Source organism: Monodelphis domestica, chromosome 3 (assembly GCF_027887165.1).
Source record: "Monodelphis domestica isolate mMonDom1 chromosome 3, mMonDom1.pri, whole genome shotgun sequence".
Classification (NCBI taxonomy): Eukaryota; Metazoa; Chordata; class Mammalia; order Didelphimorphia; family Didelphidae; genus Monodelphis; species Monodelphis domestica.
In genome coordinates, this window is record NC_077229.1 from 440,774,351 (window position 1) to 440,782,034 (window position 7,684).

A 7,684-nucleotide genomic window follows, 5' to 3' on the forward strand; every position below is an offset into this window, starting at 1 on the left:
GTAGTGAACAGCAAAATTGCCTGTTAACACCTGTTCATGCACCCTGCAGTGACCACTGTATGGGTCTGGGACTTCCTTTTGCCCTATAGCCTGTGTTGTGCAGTATATTGCATTATCTTTCTTGGCCAGATCCCACCCCAATGTCCATAGACTTCTGTCTCCATATTCTAATAGAATCTCTGGACTAGAAAAAGTGACTCACTTTTTCTTGGATTTCCTCATCAGAATTCAGTGTTATCTTTTTAGTATTATCTAAATCTTTTGGAGGAATATGGGGGTGGCAGAGTGCATTGCTTTCTCTTATTCTGCCTCCTATAAGATTTGAAAGGTAGAAAAGTGGCCAAGTTGTGAAGAGCTTTAAATGCCAAATAAAAGCCTTTATATATTTTGTCTTAGAGGTAGTCAGGGGCCATTGGAGTTTTAAGGTGGGGAGGGGTACCCTGCATGGTCTGACCTACATTTTAGAGAAATTAAATTAGCAGCTTTGTTGGGGATGGTTTAGAGAATTGAGGCGGGACAACCAGCTGAAAAGCTAATCTGGTAGCCTAGTGGTTGACTATTAGTGGAAAAAAAGGGATATATAGGAGAGATTTAGAGAAAAAGAATAAGATTTTAGCACCTGATTGGCTATCTGGGGTGAACAGGTTACATTGGAGGATAACATAAATTGTAACCCCACTAACCATATTGTCCATGGAATTTTCTTGGCAAGGAGAGTGAAGTGGTTTCCTCCAGTTTTTTATGCAGGCAAGTGTTGAGTGACTTATTCAGGGTCACACAGCTAATTAAGTGTCCGAGGTAAAATTTAAACTGTCTTTGATTCTAGGCCCAGGGCTCTATTTTGTGTGTTACCTAGTTGCCTCCCCCAATAATTGGTAAACAGAAGGAAGGATTTGGAGAAAACAAATTCTGCTATGGACATGAGTTTGACATGTCTCAGAACATCCAGTCCATGGTGATAATGGAGTTCTATGCTAGATAAACAGATCTGGACATCAACTGTATAGAGAGTATAGAGCAAAAAGATAAGATGGCCCTGACCAAAGGTTTGGGGGAACCACCCACTGTTAGTGGGAATGATGTGGATTAGCACTCAGGAAAGATAGAAAAAAAGGTTGACTTACAAATGGAAGAACCAAAAGAGTAACAACCCAGAGAGAACAAGGTATCCAGAAATAAAAAGTGATCAAAAGTGATATGTAGCAAAGTTGAGAAAGAAATGCAAAAGAAATATAAGAAAAAAATATACAAGAAATAGAAATAGTATACTTTTTGAATGGGAAATTCCTTCAAAAAGATTTTCACAAGTCGTAATTTAGCAATCTCATACTTTTGGGATCAAATTATACACACATCTGAACAACTATACAATGTTACAGTTACCTCGACTACTCTTTGATGTGAAATAGGGTTTCCAGGAAAGAGTTTTGAAGTTGGTGATATGTTTAAATTATTAAATGTAAAGGAAGTTGATCTAGAGAATTCCATATTCAATTTCCTGAGTATTCCTTCCTCCAATTGAACTTACCTGTTTGCACATTGTTAAAAAAGAAAAAAGACAACTTGGATTACTTTCCAATTACTGACTGATTAGTTATGTGAGACTCAGAAGAATGGACTTTGGTCAGAGGAACCATCCCTTTGTGCCAGCCTTTGAAGGAAAGTCAGGCCATTCTCTTGCCTTTTTTCCCCCCCAATTTTTTCTTGTGTCTTTCTTTTGGGATGTAGAGTATGGTGATTTTTTTTTTTAAATAAACCCTTACCTTCCGTCTTGGAGTCAATACTGTGTATTGGCTCCAAGGCAGAAGAGTGGTAAGGGCTAGGCAGTGGAGGTTAAGTGACTTGCCCAGGGTCACACAGCTGGGAAGTATCTGAGGCTAGATTTCAACCTAGGACCTCCCGTCTCTAGGCCTAGCTTTCAATCCACTGAGCTACTCAGCTGCCCCCGAGTATGGTGATTTTGAGTGGGTATATTCCTCCTTTTCCTAAGTCTAAGGACTTCCGGGTAAATATGGCTGCAATCTAGACGAGACTCGCTTCTCCTCCCCGGCACAGAACAAAATAGACTACCTCAAAAGAGCATAAAAATCACCTTTGGAAGAACGGAGGGACTCTCCAGTACCCCACAGAAACGAAGATATGTGGGGTTTGAACATTTCCACACTATAAGGAGGAGGAAAAGCTCACACAAAAATGTAAACTGAGACGTCCCTCCCCCCCACCCCCTACCAAACCAGAGTAAGCTATCAGAGCGCTCACTGGGACAGCAAGCAAGTGAGGAGCATCTCTGTCTGGGGGGGGGGGGGGTTGGGGGGTGGCACACCAGGGTCCTTGGGATCTAAAGACTGCAAGGAAACAACCTCTCAGGGTGGTTTCATGGGAGAATACTGCGCTGAGCAGAGGGGGCTGAGGAGCTGAACTCAGGGCAGTTGCGCTGAGCACCTGGGCAGTTGGGCTGAACACAGGGGCCCTCGCTCTAAGAAACCTCGGAGGCTGGGAAGAACTAGTCTGAGGCAACCTAAATTCACAGAAAACCCACCCATATCACCCAGACCCCAGACCAAAAAAGAAAGTGGAATAAAACCACCAAAGGGATGGCTCACACGGCCCAAAATCAAGCCTCCAAGAAAAAAGGGGGGGGAAAAGTGACTATTGAAAACTTTTATGGAGGGAGTACCCACGGAAAAGAAGAGAATGAGGATGAAATCCAAACAAAATCAGAACATGCCTCCCAAAATGGAAACTATCCACAAGCTCTGGAAGATCTCAAACTGGAGCTTACCCAAAAGATGGAAACCTTTTGGGAAAAAAAATGGGAGAAAGAGATCAGCAGTCTGATAGACAAGACTTCACAATTGGAGAAAGAGCTGGAAGCATCTAATAGAAGGGCAGACAAAGCTGAAAAGCAAAACAGTCCCTAACGACCAGAATTAAGCAAATGGAAGACAGCGAGACTATGAAACAGCAAGAAGCAATAAAGCAAAGCCAAAAAATTAATGAATTAGAAGAAAACATAAAATATCTCACTGAAAAGGTCACAGACTTGAAAAACAGAGGAAGAAGAGACAACCTCAGAATTATTGGTCTCCCCAGAGATAAACAAAAACCTCGATGCTATACTACAGGAGATTATAGAAGAAAATTGCCCACATGTTCTGGAGCAAAAGGGGAAATAGAAATAGAAAGGGTTCATAGAACACTATCTATACTAAATCCCCAAAAGACAACCCCCAGGAATGTAATCGCCAAATTCAAGAGCTTCCAAGAAAAGGAGAAAATCCTACAAGAAGCCAAGAAGAGGAGCTTCAGATATAGGGGGGCTCCCATAAGGATCACACAGGACTTAGCGGCTAACATACTAAGAGACTACAAAGCATGGAACATGATATTTAGAAAGGCAAGAGAGCTGGGTCTCCAACCAAGAATCAACTGCCCAGCAAAACTGACTATATACTTCCAGGGGAAAGTATGGGCATTCAACAAAATAGAAGATTTCCAAGCATTTGCTAAGAAAAGACCAGAACTTAGTGGAAAATTTGATATCCAATCACAGAAAGCAAGAGAAACATGAAAAGGTAAATATGAAAGAAAGGGAAAAGGAGATAAATCTTATCTTTTTCTTTAAGTCAAACTCTCTTCTATAAGGACTACATTTATATCAAATTATATATATTAATATGTGGGGAAAATGTATTGTGTAACTCTCAAAAATTGTATGCATCATAAGAGTAGTTAGAAGAATCATGCATAGGGAAAGATTGGAGCATCAAGAAGATTTGGTGAAAGGGGGGACAAAGAAAGAAAAAGGGAGGGGGGGAACCGTCGATAATACAACATTTAATTCAAGAAATGGGGGGGGGGACTAAATAAAATAATCTTTCCCATACAAAGATACACATGGGAAGGGGAAGGGAAGAACTCTCATATGAGGAGAGGAAGAGAGCGTGAAGTGGAATTACTTAAACCTTACTCTCAGTGAAATCAAATCTGAGAGGGAAGAACATCTAGATCCAGTGGGATCCTGAATTCTATCTTATCCAACAGGGTAAGAAAGAAAGGAAAATCAAGGAGGGGGAAAGGGAAGGGAGTATAAAAAGGGAGGGAAGGAGAGGGGGGAAGGGAAGGGAGCATAAAAATGGAGGGGCTAGAAAGGGAAGCATATCAGAGGAGGGGACTAGGGGGACTGACCTAAAGTAAATCACTGGTTCAAAAGGATATAGCTAAAGAAGAAAGGTCAGAACTAGGGGAAGATATCAAAATGTCAGCGAATCCACAAGTGACAATCATAACTTTGAACGTGAATGGGATGAACTCACCCATAAAATGTAAACAAATAGCAGATTGGATTAGAACCCCAAACCCAAAAAATAAATAAGAAAGAGGTAAAAGAGGTGAATGAAATCCTAAGTCTAAGAGTAGTTAATGCTAGCTTCAGGGGTGGTGGCAGCTTCTTGCAGAAGCACACAGGAGAGAGATCAGTACTTGCCCATGTAGATAAATCTGCTGAGTATATGTGTATGTATGTGTGTGGTGGGAGGACAGATCTTGATCTCCTAGGTACTGTGGTCACAGAATCTGGGGTTCTAAGATAAAGGTGATTTCTTAGGCAGATAGGCTTGGGGTTTCTTTTGGGAGTTGTAATAGTCCTCATTAGGGATCTTGGGAACCTGGCTTCTAGAGGAAGAATTGCCGATCTGTGGACCTCCGAGAGCAGTGGCATGAAGAGATCCAGGACCTTGCCACTTCTTGAGATTATTTGGATAGTGATGATTCTAGTGGGAAAGAGTTTCCTGTTCACTACCTTCAAAGTGTGTTTACTTTTTGGGAGGAGTCTAAATCTGAGTGGTACCATGAATTTGAGAGGGACTGTATGTGACTGGAGAGAGATTTCTCTGGAATGTCATCGAGGTGTTCAAATGATATCATAATATCAGTTAAACCATAAGCAGTTGAAATCAGACAGTCCATGTGAACCCAGAACTTGGGGACTGACCCAAACGGTCACATTTTAGTTCTGTTTCCTTCCAGAGTTTTCTTTGGGAAATCTCCAAATCTCACAAACATGGAAAATGTAATCTCTAGCTTCCATACAAGCACTCAAGGTACAAATGCATAATGATAGAGAACAGTATTTCACCTCACAGAAAATGCTGGAGGGAAATGATTCCCAGAAGATCCAAAAAGTGTTCACATTGATTCGCATACTGTTCCAGTGGCTGCCTTAATCTAGAAAATCCACACTTGAACTCTACTCTCAGCCTGCCTGGGAAAACATGTATCTGCTTTTGCCCTAAGACATTAACTGCTGTTGGTGTGGGGGAAAGGGAAAAAATCCTGTCTACCTTCTCTCACCCCATCCCCCCTTGAAGTTCCCCTTCTGTTCCCAATAAAAGTTGAAAAAAGAAAAAGGACAAAGGATGTGAGTGGTTTGTTGCCTTTCTTCTATATTCTAGGATAGAGGAGTGGCTTCTCTGACCAAAGTCTGCCCTCTCGAGTCCCAGATGACCAATTCAGTCAATTTTGGAGGCAGCCCCAGTTACAGGACACTAATGGGAAATTTTCTTTATTCTTTTAAAAAGGTGTGGGAGTAGGTAGGTGGCTCAGTGGATTGAGAGCCAGGCCAAGAGACAGGAGATCCTGGGTTCAGATGTGATCTCAGATACTTCCTAGTTGTGTGACTTAAACCCCATTACCTAAGCTTTACCATTCTTCTGCTTTGGAGCCAATACATGATATTGATTCTAGGACATAAGTTAAAGATTTTTAAAAAAGGTTTCAGTGGGCACATAAATACTACATGGGGAGAAATATGCTCATCATATTAACTGAGGAACTTCCCTGTTTAATCTTCACGTTAAATATGAAATGATGTGAGCAGCAAAAGTATATTTGGTTCTTTTTTATTATGAAAATAGGCTTAAATTTCCTTTATATTGCTTCAATATTCTCTGGTCCTTTGTCTTCCTGGTGTACTGAAAATTCTGGACCAGCATCTGTGGATTTTACTAATATATTTCCTCATTACCACTAGGCTAACAATTTGGTGATGAATTTTTTTGGCTATGGCAATGCAGTAAACAAAGAAAAACAAAATGGCCTCAGCTCCATGATGTTCCCTTCTGTTTTTTTTTTTCAAGAGTAGTGCCAGAATGGTTGAGATATAAGCAGAACATGCTAGTTTTAGACTGTCTATAGACCTTAATTTGACTGTTAGTATTCTTAAACATGAGATTCTTGTCCAACTATAGGCATGGTCAGGCATTTTTGAATAGCACTTGCCAGGGCTACTTCTATAATACTGAATTTTCATTGTTTCTAGACACCTTGCATAGAAGCTTGGGCTATAGCAGCCAGAATCTCTGCAATGGATTTTGGACACTATACCTCTCTGTCTGCTGGAACTCTTTTGTGTGGGTACATAACTGCTCCAGAACTCAGTGAAAGAGCATCAATAACGATCTTCCCTCAAAGTATCATCACCCTTGTCCTTGAGGTGAATATTAATTCTGAACAGATAATGGAATGTTTTAGGAACAATTTTTACCTGGAATATATTCCCTTTTTATCTCTACTTCATAGAATCCTTAAATTGCTTTCAGGTTCAGGTCAACTGTCATCTTCTAAAAGAGGGGCTTATTCTAATCCTCCTATTTGCTGCTGTCCTTCCACCACCACTCAGTAATTTCGGTGGCAACATATGCCAGGTAAATTAAACCTAGCACTTTCACCTTCCTAAACACTTTGATAGAGATAGTGTATGACTCTGAACCCAAGAATCTTAGGAATAACAGTGTCCCTCCCCCATCACTAGCCTTGCCTCCTGCCCAGGTTCCCATTGGGAGTAAAAGGGTGAAGGGAATCCACACTTATTAAATTCCTACTATTTGCTAGCTGCTTTAAAAATATCTCATTTGAGATTCATAACAATTCCTAAGTAGGTGCTATTATCCCCACTTTACAGATTAGGAAACATAAGTAGAGGTTAAGTGATTTGCCCAGAGTAACTGCTATAAAGTATCTGAGACAGCATTTGAACTCATGTCTTCCTGTCTATTCCCCCTAACTACCTCACAGCCATTACCAGAAGGAGCAATCACACTGGCTACCAGGCTTACCTGTTCATTGCTACCACCATCACCAATGCCCCCAACTGGCAGATAAGCCTAAGAGCCTGGGGAGCAGCAGCATCTCCCCACTGCCAGATCAGCAGTCCCACTTTCAATCCTGCCTTTGAAGCCATCAGCTCTGGAAGTAGCTCTAGTAAGATGTAGCCTTGCAACTGCTTCTTTGGGTGCCCTAGCCACAGCTACTGAAGATTTGGAAAAGAAAGTTCTCACCACCAAAATCCTTGGCATTATCAAATGATTCAACCTCAAAAATTGATACGATTTTTATCATGGAAATGACATTAAAGAGAACGCACTACCATCTGCTTTGCGGCTGAATCCTCCTCATCCCTGCCTCCTGGCTTCCTTCACATTTCAGCTAAAGTCTCAATGTCTATATGAAGCCTTTCTCAGTCCTTTATCTCTGCCTTCCCTCAGATCACCTCCAATTTATGCATTACCTATCTTGTTTGTATATCTTCGTTTTCATGTTGTGTCCCCCTTTAGATTGTGAGATCTTGAGGGCCGGGCTTGTTGCTACTGTTTAAAATATATATTTTTTAATTTTATCTTTCTTT